This window comes from Triticum dicoccoides, chromosome 2A, assembly GCF_002162155.2.
Source record: "Triticum dicoccoides isolate Atlit2015 ecotype Zavitan chromosome 2A, WEW_v2.0, whole genome shotgun sequence".
Classification (NCBI taxonomy): Eukaryota; Viridiplantae; Streptophyta; class Magnoliopsida; order Poales; family Poaceae; genus Triticum; species Triticum dicoccoides.
In genome coordinates, this window is record NC_041382.1 from 541,192,198 (window position 1) to 541,210,082 (window position 17,885).

Below are 17,885 nucleotides of genomic sequence, written 5' to 3' on the forward strand. Positions count from 1 at the left end.
TTATTGATTGATTTTTCTCTCATCAATACATTCATTCACACTGAGATATACTATGAATCATCCAGATGGACCAGATCTATACATAACTATGTCTAGACATTATCTGGACTGGATAGAGCGGCAGATTAACAGTGAGGTTTGTTTCCACAAGCACAATTTATTTCTTCACCAACAGGAACATAGACAGGACAGAAGGTGGTTCATCCTAGATGACATCCTCGAATATGACCTTTGTGATGTGGCCATCAACTGTTCCAGGTGAGCAATGAGCCGAATAGTAGAAGCTTTTCACAACGTGGAGAAAAGTCTGCCTGGTTTCTCTGTTGATGCCATGGGCACCCTGATGAACACGCCAAGACAGCTCTTGCATCTCCAAATCAACTTGCCGGTCCAAGTCCTCTGTACCCACACTTCCACCATTCTGTTCTCAGAATCGAACATTTTTTTGTTACAGATACCATACAAGTATGCAACGTACACGTATACATGGATTCAGGGTATACGATGCATGTACATACGCACCTGAGCATGAACTTTTGCGGCAAGCTTGCGGCAGATGGAAGAGATGAGCTGCTCGAGCTGGGAGTAGTCCCAAAGGCTCAGTTTCTGCTCGGCGGAGACATGCCTTCCCGAGCAGATCTCGACTGTGCGAACCAGCAGCAGTGCTGTATCCCCGTCAATGGATCGATGGCTCCCATTTGCAGTCCATGCCATGAGCCACTGCTTCCACTGCAGTTACCAAAGAAAAAAGAAGCTCGGCTGCTTCATATCATCATCATAATACCAGCTGTATATATATCTAAGGGTAGGGTCTGATGAATTTTACAGCTTCACGAAGGCTGCCGGAAGCGTCGTCAAAGGAAACAAGGTCGATAAGCTCTTCAAGGTTCTCCGTTGAATCCTTTGGTCCTCTGCAACTGCAATGCGTGCACACAGCCAGGCACATGTTACATTTTTTATGAAAAAAAATAGGGAAATAATCTCGGCCTCTTATCGAGTGATGCAAGCAGTTGTATATTATTAATTATTAAGAATACCGAATAAATTAGCTTGTAAAGAGGAAAAAGAAAGAAAAAACATCCACCTAGAACACCTCGCGATTGTGGCATCCCCAACTCGTACCGCCAAATCTAGACATATATTCCGTAAAACAAAATTCCGGAGAAGGAAAACTGCCAAGCTGTATACCCTGTGTGTCGGAAGCGAGAGGTCACCGCCACGGCAAGCACCGCCATGCGAGCCCATGCTAGACGTTCTGATGCTCGGCTTGGTTCGAAGATGTTTGCTGCGGCTAAGAAGTAGGTCGTCAGCGCGCTCTTTGGAGTCCCACCATACCTCTGCAGGTGGTTCCTGAAATACCACCTGCGCATACAGGCAAAGGCAAGCACTCTTGGAATAAGAATACTTGTCATGTACGTATATATGTGCTAGCTAATTAGTTGAACTTGAGGATAGAGGTGGCAAAAGTGCCTCTACTAACTTTCTGAGGCCATTCCACTCAAGTCGGGCAAGCCTTTGGTATTCTCTGAAATCAGCTTTTGCCATTTTAAGGTACAGGTCATTGCTCACAAGATCCATTCTGAAAAATTGAAGTGTCAGAACCAAGGGTGTGACCAATATTTGGCCACCAGAAATTTCTATTAACGATTGGTCTAGTATCACAAGTTAGCTTTATACTATTACCTATGTCCCAAAAAGTGTAGATACATCTGTATCTAGAGACAGGCTTTTTGAGACAGAGAGTGCATATATAGGATGGTAATTACCTGTAGAGGACCTTGGCGATCCAAACATCGGTGCTGCCTTCATACTAATCAAGATACATCCTTGTTTCAATTCGGGGCAAACTTGCTTTCCAGGGGAAGTCCAATGTGTACTCGACCTGTTTTTACAAGTAGTACAAGGCACCATAGAATTGCATATTACTCTGTTGTTTTCTGAAGCTCTAAACAGTAGAAAAAATATTCTATGGTATTTTCAGAATAAGTATGGTAGAAAATATGGGGGCTTGGGGGGGGGGGATAAATAATAGGAAACTTAACTAATGAAAAAAATGGGTCAACCAATACCAGCTCTAGGCAACCTAATGACAGAAAATCAGAATTTGGATGCTATCCAAGCTTGGAAGCAAGTATTATGCTTCTTCCTAATTATGTGACGGAGAATGCTCAAATCTCCTTGAATGAAACAAAGTTTGGATTTGTATTTCTGAAGATTTTTTTCATTTCTTTGCAACAAATGTTCCGGCAGCCAAGAGTGATGATATCCATGGCAATGGCTTGGGCAATTTTTATTGTCAATGGTCTGGCTGAATTGCTTACAAATAACTAGAGTTGGTTGGCACATACCTCACCTGGCAGGTCCTTGGTGATGATCCACTTGTCATACAACTTGTTGGAGGCATGTCTCTGTTTGAGAAATGCTCGACAATAGCACCCAGCCCGTGCCAAAACGTCGTCATCACCTGGGAACATGAGCTGAGAAGCACGGTATGTGTTGTACATTGGGGTGACAGATGCGTGGTTGGTCTCCATCTCCATGGAGAAGCAGAAGAACTTGCCGTCCTGCTCGAAGTGCTTAAACACGGCTGCATTATTGTAGATGCACATTAGTCAAAGTAGATCCAACATAACATAGTTGCATGCCAAAGCACCATTTAGATGGAGTAGTTACATGGAGTGACGTCGTAGCCATGCAGACGGAGCAGACGGAAACCCATGGCCGTGTCATCAATATCCGTGATTGGGCAGTGCACGGTATGAGCTAGTCCCTTCTGAGTCCAGCGGCTGTTCAAAGTGTATACATATAGCTCCTCTCAAACTAGCATCATGCCTTCCAAATTATTTTAAGTTCTATTTTTTAAAGTTGAACATAAGCGTAAATTCCGCCTGACTAGGCGGGATGTGATAAGTCGTCCTAAGGAGTAAGGAGTAAGGAGCAAGGAGGTCTAGGGGTGGAGGATATAGAGATTAGAAATAAGTGTCTGTTAAGATAATCCCTCTGCTCACTATTATAAGATGTTCCATCTTTTTTCTAAGAGAAAAGTATGTTTTCGGTCCCTCAAGTTCCCCAAAATTATAGATTTTGTCCCTTAAGATTTTTTTTAATAGACATTTGGTCCTTCAAAAGTCTCAATACCAGATAAGTTTGGTCAAAAACCAGATTTTGAGCACGTTGACCCGGTTTGATGGATGAACAGTAAATTCATAAAATAGGAAACAATTTTAAAAAAATCTGAAATTTTATGACAACCAAGATGCTTGGGTGTGCTAGGTGCATGTAAATTTTTGTGGTCAAATAACAGCCAAGGAGCTCTAGCAAAAAAACACAAGTTTTGGCTTTTTAAGCCATAATTTGTTTTTTTTTTGCCATGGGCTCCTTGAATGTCAAAACACCACACAAATTTTCACACACCTAGCACACCCAAGCTTCTTGGTTGCCACAAAATTTCAGTTTTTTTGCTATTTTTTGAATTTACTATTCATCGGTCAAACCCGGTCAACATGTTCAAAATCTGGTTTTGGACGAAACTTATCTGGTTTTGAGACTTGAAGGACCAAATGTCTACCAAAAAACCTTGAGGGACCAAATCTATTCTTTTGGGGAACTTGAGAGACAAAAAACATATTTTGTTCACTCATTTTGAGAAGAGAAATGTCGTTTTAGTGTGTAGGTAAACCTTGAGCGACCCAATGTCTACCACAAACATCGGATGTAAGTAAACACGTTTAGTGTGTTTGTTCAATCATTTCGGTCTGTATGTATCTCATATTAAAATATCTAAAACATCTTATAATAGTGAACGGAGAGAGTCCTTACTAAGAACAGAGTTTGATAGGACTCGCTAGGAATAAATACCTATAATCTAAAACTCTCGCTGAGGATCAGGCTGAATCAACCAATGCACCCTTCTGGAAAGGTATCATGGGAGTCGAGAATGAATTCGTTTACAAATGGACATTTGTGGTAGGCAATGACCTAATTACTAGGTTCTGAGAAGATGTATGGTTGGGTCATATATATATTTGATAATATCTTATGATACTTTGATGGTTTGGCCAGGCTAATTATTCCCTCCAGTCCGAATTAATTGAGGCAGCCTCTATACAATGTAACTATTGTATAGAGGCTGCGTCAACTAATTTGGATAGGAGGGAGTAACTAGTTTTATATAGGCCGGACAAGTAGTTAGGCTAAAAATCTTGACTGAATGTATTTTAGGACCCAGTTCAAGTTACCTGTAAAGAAAATCTATGCATTGCTCAATTTCAGCTGTGAAGTGGTTTTATATCCCCAGATGCATCAGCCGATCGACCACCCATAGTTGCTCAAAAGTATCCATAGGGTGGCAACAGGGCACTGAAAGAAAAGGAATTTATTTGAATGGCAATATTAGTACGGGCCAATACAAAGGGAAAAGTGTGCACTCGTGCTGGTTGTGCAAGAAGTAGTGATTTTACCTCCCCCCTTGAACTTTCTGACGAGATGTTCCAGGAATGCAAGACATTCCTTGTCGCCGGTGTGACTGAGTGCAGCAGCTGTGGCAGCAGGAGAGGAATGAAAGGAGCCGTCTGGAAAACGCAACTCGAGTAGCTTTTCCCAGTCCAGTTGCAAGTCTGCCATTCCTTCCACGCTGAAAAGTAGTGTCGTTGGTACGGCGTGTAGTACATCCAGAGGTATCCTACAATTTGATTCAGATGATTGCTTAGTTACATATCAATGTATAAATGAAATCCAGGTTTAGGGGTGTAGGTATGCATACTTAGAGAGCTTTAGATTCCTCTTGGCGTATATCTCTTCCAAAACAGGGTGATTATACGGGATGTCCAAATCTAGGTCCTTGGCCTTCTCTAGGAGGGCTGGGAAGTTAATCTCGAAGCCGGATGGCATCAAGTCTTGTTCCTCTTCTACCAACCTGCTCATATTTTCTTGGATAAATGACACACCTACAACAGAAATGGTCATCTCTAAATTACACATTTGGTCTTTCCTTTAAAAATGAATAAAAGATGTTGAGGGCTTGATTTATCTGTTTTTTTAAGCAGGCCAACCCTTTACTTTTCTTTCTGAAAAGGAGAATGACCTTAGTCTCTGCATCGAGCAATGCACGCCCCTTTCTTTTACTAAGCATAACGAAAATACAACAATAGTTTGACAGTCAAGAACGGAGAAAGGGGGGGAGAGAGTTCAAACACTGTCAAAGAACCTGTACACTTTTAGCGAAGTGTACTATGGGGTGAAAACCTGACAACACCTTCAAAATACAGACTATAATACAGGGGAAGTGGCTAGCTAGGTCTTAGTCGACTAGGACTTAATGAAGTCTCAGTCAAGTGATATAACATGTAAAAAGGAAAAAAATCTGATTTTTTTTGCATGGATCTGGTAGTTGATTTTGAACAATCCAATCGATGCACGAGGGGAATTGCGGTCCATCTCCTCCGTCAAGGTTCTTAACAAGGACGACCAATGCCGTGTCGTAGGCTGAAACATTCATTGACGTCTCAGCATCGCCCAATGACCCCAGTGCCATTCTTATGTCATTGGTCATCTGTTGTATCTGGGTTGGTTCATCCTGTAGGAAGTTCTGTTCAGGGTTAGTTCAATAGGTATGTTTGTTAGCTTGTGCGTAATAGTGATTATTCAGCTCAAAATGAGTTACTTCATATGTATATAAGCTCACCGTGTGTCGTGTGTATTCACCACCTTTCCATTCATGCACTTCCGCCTCAGGATATGATGGAGATTTGGTACTTAGCACGAGCCCTCAATATCAAGCATGACAAGTGGAAAAGAACATCCAAGTCATATGGAATATTAAGTTAAAATGATGAACATAAGCACATTATCACTATTAGATGTAGTACGCATGAAGAAATTTCCGGCCTAAATTTCTAGTTCAACATCACTCCAAAGTCCAAACTTTTTTTTTCTTTTTCGAAAAGGGGGTTTACCCCAGCCTCTGCATCAGAAAGATGCATACGGCTCATATTATTAAAAGGATAATCCAGTAACAAAGTCTCCAAGTAACGTGGTGCGAAAATAAACAAAAGCTCAAAAGAGCTAAAAACCAAAGCCACAACCGGCTGGCAAATACAATAGGAGCACTACATGCCTATCCTATTACATGACCGCCATCCAAACCGGTTGAAAATATCCCGAGCTACCATCTCCCATCGGGTAGACGCAGTAACCAAACGCTCCCTGGCCTCCGTCGGAGTGAGTGGCAACCACATACAGATGAACGCCGTGGCCCTGAAGATAACCTGCAAAAAGTGAATGTTTGTTGATCTGTTAAAGACTAAATCATTTCTGCAGTTCCATACTGCCCAAAATAAAGCACAAACGCCAACATGAATGTGTCTTGCAGTATCGGAATCGATCCCATCAAGCCATGTTCCAAATAACATGTTGGATAGAGGTGGGCTGATTAATATTAAACGCAATATGAATCGACCGTCACAGAATCTTAGCCAACGGACAATCGAGAAAGAGGTGTTTGATGTTTTCGTTATGATCGCAAAAGCTACACCTAGAAGAGCCCACCCAGTTGCGTTTTGCCAGATTATCTTTAGTCAAAATGACTTGTTTATGCACAAACCACATAAACACTTTGATTCGTAAGGGAATCTTTACTTTCCAAACGTGTATCGAGGAAGGGATGACGCTAGAGTTTATGACATCCAGATATATTGATTTGACCGAGAACACTCCGTTCTTAGTAAGTTTCCAATACAGCTGATCTGGCTGCTGGGACAGCCGGACTTCCATTAAACGTCTAACAAGATGGAGCCAGGCCTCCCAACAATTTCCAACTAGCGTCCTTCGAAAACTAATATTGAGGGGAGTGGATTGTAAAACAGTTGCAACGTAGGCTTCTCTACATCGCACAATGTTGTACAAAGTAGGATATTGAAGTGCAAGGGGGGTCTCCCCAAGCCACGTATCCTCCCAAAACCTCGTAGTAGCACCATTCCCGACAATAAATTTTGCCTTGTTGAAAAAGAGTTGTTTGACTCTCATCAAACCCTTCCATAAAGGTGAGTCGGAAGGCCTCACATTCACCTGGGCCAAGGTTTTAGCATAAAGATACTTATTACGCAAAATCTGTGCCCAAGTAGCCTCCGTCTCAGACGACAGTTTAAATAGCCACTTGCTAAGGAGACATATGTTTTTGACTTCCAGATTTTCAATACCTAAACCCCCTTGGTCCTTCGGCCTATAGATTATATCCCACTTAGCAAGCCTATACTTTCGTTTAAGCTCATCATTCTGCCAAAAGAATCGAGATCGATAGAAATCTAACCTTTTCCTGACACCCACTGGAACCTCGAAAAAGGATAAGAGAAACATAGGCATACTGGTAAGGACCGAATTAATCAGAATCAATCGTCCTCCGTATGACATGAGCTTCCCTTTCCAACAACTTAGTTTCTTTTCAAAACGATCCTCGATGCATTTCCACTCAAAGTTAGTCAGCTTACGATGATGAATGGGTATACCTAAGTACATAAACGGTAATGAACCCAATTCACAGCCGAACAATTGTTTATACGTTTCCTGGTCCTCATTTGCTCTTCCGAAGCAAAACAACTCGCTCTTGTGGAAGTTAATTTTGAGCCCAGACAATTGTTCAAATAAGCATAAGAACAGCTTCATGTTTCTTGCTTTCGCCAAGTCGTGCTCCATAAAGATGATAGTATCATCAGCATACTGAAGAATGGATATCCCTCCGTCAACTAGATGTGGAACCAGGCCACTTACCTGCCCTGCATCCTTTGCCCGACTTATTAAAATAGTCAGCATATCAGCCACTATGTTAAACAGGATCGGTGACATCGGGTCTCCTTGCCTTAGCCCCTTGTGTGTTTGGGAATAGTGTCCTATGTCATCATTCACTTTAATCCCTACACTCCCTTTTTGCGTAAAGGAATCAATCTGGTTTCTCCAGGCCGGATCAAAACCTTTCATACGCAAAGCTTGTTGAAGGAAAGGCCATTTAACTTTATCATATACTTTTTCAAAATCCACTTTAAAAACTACGCCATCAAGTTTTTTTGAGTGGATTTCATGGAGCGTTTCATGCAAGACAACAACCCCTTCAAGGATATTTCTATCAGGCATGAAAGCAGTCTGGGACGGATGAACTACAGAGTGCGCAATCTGCGTAAGTCTGTTCATCCCGACCTTGGTGAAGATTTTGAAACTCACATTAAGCAGACATATAGGCCTGAACTGCTCAATGCGAACAGCCTCTGTCTTCTTAGGAAGAAGAGTTATCATTCCAAAATTCAGCTTAAACAACTGAAGTTGTCCCTCAAAAAACTCCTGAAACATGGGCATCAAATCTTCCTTAATAAAATGCCAGCACTTTTTGTAGAACTCCGCCGGAAACCCATCCGGTCCTGAAACCTTGTTATTCTTCATTTGTGCAATGGCCTCAAACATCTCTTTCTCCGAGAAAGGAGCAGTCAGGAGCTCATTCTCGGCAGTCTCAAGTTGAGGAACATCCTCAACCCTAGACTCATCTAATGACACAAAATTCTCTCCCGGGGGACCAAACAACTGCTTATAATAATTGGTAATGTAGACTTTCAGATTGTCTTGACCAACTATCGTCCCTTCGTCTTGTTCTAGTTGGAAAATTCTCTTTTTATGATTCTTCCCATTAGCAATCATATGAAAGAATTGAGTATTATCCTCGCCTTGTACTATTTTATGAACCTTAGATCGCAACGCCCACTTCAATTCCTCCTCGCGAAGAAGCTTTTTAAGTCGCATCTCCGCCTCTATCTTTGTTTCCAACTCACTGGAATCCAAGATAGAAGTTTCTGCTTTAACTTCAGGTTTTGAATAAGTAGAAGAAGTCTCTCCTTCTTTAAATCCCATGCATGTGCTTAGCCCATCCACGAAGGAACCTTCGGAGATGACGAATCTTGCATTGCCATCGCTCGATGGGCGTTCTTCCTCCTGAGTCTTTAGCCCACTCCCGAGCTAACAACTCGAGGAACCCTTCTCTTTCAAACCAGGCAAGTTCAAACGAGAAAATGTTCTTGTTCCCACAAAAGTTTGAACTCCGGAGTCGACTAGTAACGGTGTATGATCAGAGACGCCTCGTGTCAATGCTTGCACTGTTACCAAAGGAAACTTCTATTCCCATTCGACACTTGCTAGGACACGGTCAAGTTTCTCAAACGTCGGTACCGGTAACGAATTAGCCCAAGTGAATTTCCTACCTGAGAGCTCTATCTCTCTAAGATCCAAGCTTTCGACAATAGTGTTAAACATAAACGACCATCTGCCGTCAAAATTGTCATTATTCTTTTCCTCTTTTCTTCAGATAATGTTGAAATCCCCCTCACTAAGAGAGGAAGCTGTTTGTTACCACAAACACGAACCAGATCCGCCAAAAAATCTGGCTTGAGCTCTGGTTGCGCAGCTCCGTAAACCGCCACCGAAGCCCAATCAAACCCATCTGCCTTAGTTCTAACTCGAAACTTGACAGCAAACTCCCCCAAAACTACACTCCGAACTTCCAACGTTTAGCACTTAACCCCAAGTAAAACCCCACCGGATCTTCCTCGAGGGGGGAGGCAATGCCAGTCAAAATCTACCCCCCCCCCCCCGGACAAAGTGGCAAGAAATTGTGAAGTGAAGTTGCTTCTTCCAGTCCCAGACAATGCAATAAAATCCAAATGATGTTCAAGAGAAGCATCCGCTAGAAACCTTCTTTTAGCCAAGTCTCTAAGACCTCTACTATTCTAGAAAATGCCTCTCATAATTCGTTATTAAATTTTTTGGCAGTACGTATCCTAGCACTCCTACGCGCTGCCGAGGCTGGATAAACCTTCCGTTTCCACGTCCGTTTTGGCTTAATGTGACCATCAGCCTGATCACCACACCCATTCTCTGCTTCTAGCACCAAGGGCTCATCTACATGAAGAAACGTCTCAGGATTGGTGTCCTCCTCCGTCTCGGGTAATGCAGGGTCAAGATCGGCACACAAGCCATCAAGAACCCTAACCCCAAGCGCATCTATCTCCGAGTCGTTCATAGGTTTAACTGCAGCAATGTGACGAATCATATCTACCGCACGTTCAGCTTCCAAATCAAGAATGTCGTTAACCGACCTAGATATCTCAATATCATTATTACCAAGTGAAACTCCTATTTGATTTGCATTATGAATAATTTCATCATCAGTAAAATGCAAAATGGAATTCGACTTATTAACAGACATACCAGTGGAGATCTCGACGTCACGCAACTTGGCAGCCCTCAAAGCACACCTGAGCTGCATGTCATCAACGTCAAGCTGCTCTTGCAGCCTCCCGCTGACCCGCCTCCCCTGGGAGATAGGATCCGGGATACCGCCAAAGGCGATGACCTCCTCGCGTGAAGCTCTGCTAGGGGAAAGGCCTCCTGCCCGTCCCCCAACAGCGGCGCCCCGGGCCGTAGCCACCGGGGCAGGAGAACAAAACGGCGACTACTCCCGCGACCTGTCCACGGGCGACCCGCCGACAGCAGGGACCGGGGAAACCCTCGCGCGGTGCTCCGGAGAGGAAGCCGGTAAGACGGCCGCGTCACCCGACCCTCCCACCGCAACAGGGCACGGAGTGACGGCGGCCTCCTGCACGGCCACACCTCCGCCCGCGCGCGGTGACGTGGAGATGAATGCCGAGCCCGCCGTGGGCGCCGCCAGCGTCAGCATCACAGGGGACCGGGCCTCCTGCCAGCATGCCCCACCCATACCCGCCGGAGAGCCTAAGGAGCCCCTAGCCACCGTGCAGGCCTTGGGCCCCCTCGAGGTCGGTGCAGACATAGCACAAGAGGGCGGGTCCTCCCGACCACCCATATCCGCCGAAGCGTCCAGCGAGGCCGTCACCTCCATCCTAGGCAACGGAGATGAAGGAGGAGTAACATGAACCTCCTGTCCAGTGGTTCCTCCCGGTCCGTCAAAGATCAAAACAGAGTCATGCCCCGTAATCACCGGCGGCAAATGTTCGGACGGATCATCCATATCCACGCGATCACTCCAAAGACGAGAAGGCGCTGAAAAAGCTCCTACGGATCCAAGCTGCAACATATTAGACGGAACAGTCGGCGATTTCCCCTGAGCAGACTCTCCTGCCTTAGTCGAATCCATAGGCCCGGAAGCCTTGTCACCATCATTTTGTGCACTACAACCCTGGTTCCCAGGAGCACCTCCCCCCTCAGAAGTATCCATATGATGAATCTCCTCAAATTCCTGAAACAGATCAGGGTCCTCATATTCGACATCCAACATATAAGCAATGCCCTCGTAAGTCCATCTTACCACATCTGGTAGGAACTCGATGTTAGCCACACTAACCAGCAAGCGCGCCACACCATGAGCACGCGTGAAGGGCATATCCACCTGCTCCGTCTTACCGAGCAAGGATCCCAGGCTCCATGTGACCAAGAAGTTATCCAGAGGTTCAGATGGCGCCCCTGAAAAACGAACCCAAATCTGAGTCAGCGGCATACCCTGAGGCTCCTTCTTTTTCCACTCATCGAACTGTAACACAAAACTTGTGCCGGTAACTCTACTCATGCCAAACTTGAGAATCCTCTTCTGATCCTCCTTAGATGGAAAGTCCACTTTGAAAATCTGTTCTGATAACTTCACCAGAGACCAGTTAAAGTTCCCCGGTGCCAACTCCCGCAACTGCTGAATAATCTGAGCTTCAGTGAGAGGTCCATTAACCACCTTAACCACCCCAGGGAAGGAGGTTTCAATGACAGGAGCCACCGGAGCCACACTTGGTGTCTCAAAAAACATCAACTCAGAACAACAAAGCCCATAGATGTTAACCATCGGTTTGGGCCCAAGAAGAAGCGGACACTCCGCCGCCACATGTTTCGGTTTCTGACAAATATCACATAACTCAGCAGAGCAATCAACCATAAAGTGTCCCATCTCACCACACCGGTAATAGAGCAGCTTTTTCTTCTTAGTCGCCCATTTGGACGGCTTGTCACCCCCGGCCTTCTCCGAACCTTTGTCGGAAGCAGCATCATCAGGCTGAGTGGTCACCAGTACTGTCACATCGGCGAGGGCCCGAACCGTCTCCACCGCAGCCTGAGTAAGACCAGCATCATCGGTGGACATCTCCTCAAGTGTCGTGACCTGCCCTGAGGCAACGGACAGGTTGCGCGGAGGAGGAGGCCGCCGGTGACCACCACGACCACCTCGGTAGCGTCCCCGGAATCGATTATTCAGGCCAACCGCACCCTCAACAAAATTCCCTGGTGGTCCTTGAAACCCTCGACCGGTAGCACCGTGATCATTCCAACCATAGCCCCGCCCACCACCGATGGACGACGAACCGCGATGAAAGCCATGTCCATAAGCGTTGTATCCATCATCACCCCACTGACCACGGGAGGGGGGGGGTTGCGGCTGTCACCCGCGAATGCGCCCGAACCACGGCCACCTACGCCATTGGCAGCACCATCCCGCCCGCCAGCCATCTGTCTAGGCCAACGCTGCGGCAGAGGGGGCGCAACTGCTGGCGGCGGCTGCGCCGCAGCCCTGGCAGCAGGAACCGCAGCCCGCGCTGGCGCTGCAGCAGCCGGCACAGCCGTAGTCTGGGCCCCCGACGCCGCTTGAGTCTTCGCCGATGGCTGAGCCTTGGGCGGCATCTCGTTCTCGCATGCCGTCGTCACAAGCGCGCCAGAGTCGCCCGATGCCCGCCTCGCTCGTCCACGCACAACCGAAGGAAAACCGATCCGTCCGCGGCGGCGAACCCTAGTGATAACAACGTTTCGGCAGAGAGGACCCAAACGTGCATGCGACGACACGCCGACCGATGCGATCTCATGCACGTAAGCCTCGCAGCCCGTTCGACGCCAGCCGGTTTTGCCTGGGCCTTTAGCCCCGCTAATCTCGGCCCGCCCACTTCCAAATCTCCCTCACCCGACGGCCCAGACGCTAGTGCACCCGCACAGAGGCCCACCTTCTCCAGTCCGTCAGGTCCCAGCAGATCGTTCAAACGCAAGATCCGCTCCGCCCGAATCACGCACGAACGGTCGGTCACCGGCTCCGGCGCCTGCGCCACCGGCGGACGCCGTGCTTTCTTCTTCTTCCGCGTGACAAGAGACCAATTTTCTGGCAAAAAGTCTGACAACACTACCGGTTCTCGCATTACCTTAGGAATTGGACCGCTCCACGGCTTCATGGCCGGTCTAGAAGTTTGAGATGATGAGCGCCGCCGTTCGGTCTTGATCTTAGGCTCCGGCGACGAACCAGCAATCTGCGAGGCCAGGGGAACTCCGGCATTCTTCATGGGGATATGGCCCTGGACCTGCTCCTCCTCGTCATCACTCTCCAGAAGCGCCCAAAACCGCCCTCCCGGTCTTGCATGAACCATCGGCTCCGTCAGATCGATTAGCTCCAGTGACTTCAGTTGTACATCCACCTGCATACATTCTCCAACGACCACTTCATAAAAATCGAGAATGAATCTAAAACCAACCTCAATCTTGCCGCCGTCCGGGAGATAATCGCCAGCGAGGACGTCGTTCTCCAGATCAAGGAGAGCCATCCATCGCGAGCGCGTTGTAAATCGAAGACGCCCTTCGATCTAAATGACAGGATCTTTCCCGTCGGAGAAAAACGCCCGCCACTGCACCCATCGCGCCTCCACCCGTCCGATCTCACCACGCGGCAGATCGCCACGAGCGCCACCCGATCCCGTCGGCTCCTCCTTTCCGCCCAACGACGCCGCCGCTAGGGTAATAGGAGACACCGGATGGATCTGATGTGTAGCTGCACAGCCGCCGGGACGGGATTGAAGAGCCAGCGGCGGTAGTCCGGCCGCCTCTGGTGGCCTCGTCTCCGCCTCCCGGTCGACTCGACTCATAGAACCTTAGGGGGCTTGTTTGGTTTTAAATCGAAGGATCAAATCTACACTAATCAACAACAAGTTAAGGAACGGAATATGTATTGTTGTTTTGATAGATCATGATTACCACATCGTCGACGCTGAGAGTGTAGGTGCAGGGAAAGTTGTTGCCATGGCTCGGCCGTCGGCTGGTTGAGCACCAGAACATGTCGGACTGCAGCGGTAAACGTCGCCATATCCTTCGACTCTCCGGCCCCTGCTCCCTTTTGTGGCAACCTTTCTGGATGTTGGCTTGTCGCTATCGTTAAGGAATAGGAAATCTTTGATAGCTCCATGGTACCGCTTGTTTCTAAATCGAGATAGCTATCATGCATCCTCATCAAGCTTGTCAACCCCTAATTTAGTACTCCCTCCGTAAACTAATATAAAAGCTTTTATATCACTAAAGTAGTAATTTAAATACTCTTATATTAGTTTACAGAGGGAGTACTCTACACGAACATATATGTTTCGTTTCGAGGTATATCTCGTACAAGAATCTTATACAGAACTAACGGACAAATGCACCGATCACGTCAGAAACGATGCTCGTTTTCCTTTAAATAAACGCATTGACCTTGGGGCATCTTTAACGGTGATCACCGGTCGGATGCCTTCAGTCCATAGAGTGTTCGGACGACTCCGCCGAAATTTGGCCGGACGTCGCCCATTCAATGCAATCCTTAAGGCTAACTTCAACGCATAGCTTAAACGGACATCCGTTTTGTCTGAATTTTGTCCGTTTGGGTAGGATAATGGAACAGCGTCCAGCCGTTTTATTGGATGCGCTAGCCGTGCATTCAACGCGCGAACACATGTGGTCCGTCACGGCCGGCCGGAGTTTCTATGTGTACATTTTTTTATCACTGAAAACACATTTTTTATTTCATAAACGATATTTTGATACATTGTAGTACATAATTCATCAATTCTTCGTTAGAATAGCAAGACCAAAGAAAATAAAAACCATAACTAAAGATTTTAAAAGATATTCAATTTCCGTAACTGCTCTCACTAGTTAGATTAATATCTTCTCTATGTCTTCATTGTTGATCCGCGACTTCTCGAGCTTGCACATTTTCTTCGGTTCTAAAGAAGTATACGTTGTTTTACATCTAATCTCATTTGTAACCTCTATTCTAGCAATGAGTGCACGAACATCTATCAAATTTCGTTCTATCAATAAACCGATTTGTTCTTCTTCCCAATACCAAAACTTGCATCCATCCTACACACAAATTTGAGCAAACAATGAGATACCGAGATTGCGCTCAATCCGGTGAACAACCGAATCAAAAGAAGCACATACCCCATTTTTTTGCACTTGAAGAACATCCATCCCGGATATTCCGATGTGGTAGAAACGCATCGCACGGCTTTCCGCGGGCAGTCGTAGCCCTTTATGACCGGCAAAGGTGAGTCGACGAGCCGTTGGGCGAGTGCCTAGCCTAGGTGACGACCGAGCTTGTCTTTGTCGGCGAACCACCCACGGGATAGATTCAAGCGGCAAGAGAAAAAGAGGGTGTTTGTGCCCCCGACGACGGGCCAAAGGACGAGAAGGACACATGTTTCCGCCCGTCCGCGTGCGTCTATTTTGACGCAAACGCGACCCAAATTTAGGCCGAGAATGGGTCAAAAGCTGACAAAAAACGGACGTTTGTCTGTTTACTCCCACACATTGTGTCGCGTTTTATGTCCATTTACTCCCAAACAGAGGCAACCGGCCATTTGGGGTCATACGTTGGGTTTGGCCTTAGATAAGGCGGACATTGATTCATGCAACGCTGATGGATAATAGTTCTTAACTTTTAGAATGCAAAAGAGGTCACCAAAAACTACTCTAAATCCTACTCTTCTCTGTAAGAAGTGAGATCAATCACCCTGGAGCCGTCGGCCTCGCCATTGTTGGCGGCGGAACGTATCCACAACATCCCGATGAACCCGGGAGTGGAAGAGCTATGAGAAGAGGACGACACACTGCACGTCGTTGATGTGGATCTTGTGGTGCTCTCGCTCGACCATGCAGTGGCTCTGTGCGGACATGTTGTACATCGGCTGGTTCTTGCCAACGACTTCCTAGTCCATAAGGAGCGATGCCACACCTACGTCATCCCCGCGCTTCGTCTCCTATTGCGCCTCCACCACGTGGTGCTCCTAGAGTAGCGCGAGGTGGAACTGATCCTCCGTATCGGACATGGAGAAGAGGACGTCTACCCCACCGGCCAAGGCGTCATTGACCATTGCCTCCTCCTTTTCTGTGGGCTCCTCCTCCTCCTAGACCTTCTCTACTACCATGGGGTTGCTCTCCTTCCTCCTTCTCTGGTCTCAGCTCTGGAGAGTTTGGAGGTTGTTCCACTGCATTGTGGGTCTGGCGCATGTCCCCACCGTGATTTCGGTATGGCGCTTCGATGTCAACATCTTGTACCACATTATCTTCGAATGAATCATGGCGGCGGCGAACAATGGAAATGTGAATGTGGAGGTGAAGGGCTCTGCTCCATGTGGCGGTGGTACGGACGGGTTGAAATGAGAGAAACTGAAGGCAGCTAGGGTTTGGGGCTTGTCGGCCTGCTTCTAATAACCGAGATAGGATCCTCGGGCGATGCATTGCCTACCGAGCATGAATGCGGGCAGGTGGGAGGCCGGCAAGCTTCCATCAATGTAAAAACTGCGGGCACCGGGCGAGGTTTTAGGTGTGTCCAAGGTGATGAACTCTGATGTGATGGACGTCCGAACTCTCTTAAAGCGTCCCTCGTTTTGAGGCCGAATTGAAGATTTCAAATGTGTTGAAGGCCTAAAAATATTCAATGGAGATGCTCTTCCATCAATGTCCGGTTCGATGTGGACACATGTGTTGAAGGCCTAAAAATATTCAAACCCATCGATAAAACATATAGGGCATATTTGGGCGGGCACAATGGAGATGCTCTTACCCGCTAGGTGACGAATCGCACTTGTGAGTTTGAGACGTGAGATTATACTTTGGTAGCTGAACCACGACGTATAAATTTACAACAATTGTCGACTTCACACACCAAATTCGTTATACTTTTTGTTTGATCTGAAAACTTAGGGTTTTCAAATTTACAATGTGTTCCAGCGTGACGGCGCTGATGCACAGCGACCTGGTGCGGCGCACAGTCAGCCATAATGCACAGTGATGGGGGCATGTCTATAGCTCGCCCGCAGCGAGTGCGAGAGTCCCCTCGCCTCTGCACGGCACGCTACTGGACCGGTCCTAGCAGGTGATCTCTACATTTAAAAAAAGGGCCATTTGCATTTCTGTTCCTAACTCGAACCACCTAATTAGATATACCTCTAATTCGAAAGCATGCTCAAATTTGCCCCTCCGCCGTTAGATGCCCTTATAGAAATGCCTTTTTTCCACCGTTACCGTCCGGTCAAATAATTTTGATCGTCCTGAAAAAATAGCAAAAAAATCTAAAAAATCTAAAATTTTGTGAGATCGAAGGTACTCATGTGGCCAAGGTGTGTGCAAATTTTCGTGCTATTTGGACATTCCAGGAGTTCGTGGCGAGGAAAAACAGTTAATCTGCACGCTTGTGAACAATAAATTTAAAATAAAATAGCAAAAAAAATTAAAAAATATGAAATTTTTTGGCATCAAAGTGGCTTGGGTGCACAAGGTGCTTGCAAGTTTTTGTGATCAAATGACATGCGAGGAGCTCTAGCAAGAAAAAACAAAATAGTCATTTTTTCTCAAGTTTTTTCCCGAGCCAAATTTTGTTTTTTTCTCCACAAGCCCCTCCAATGTCCAAACACAACAAAATTTTGCACGCAGCTTGCAGACCCGAGCCTCTTTGATGCCAAAAAATTTCATATTTTTTTGAATTTTCTTACTATTTTTTTTGAATTTACTGTTCACAGGCTTACATATTTATTGTTTTTCCTTTGACACGAGCTCTTGGAATGTACAAACAGCACGAAACTTTGCACACACCTTGCGAACCTGAGTAT

General features: G+C 46.4%; 1 pseudogene; it reads right to left on the reverse strand.

Annotated features, from left to right (window-relative positions):
- Positions 1 to 205: 205 nt before the first annotated feature.
- Positions 206 to 14,104, reverse strand: LOC119359546 (annotated as a pseudogene).
- Between the last annotated feature and the right edge of the window lie 3,781 nt (positions 14,105 to 17,885).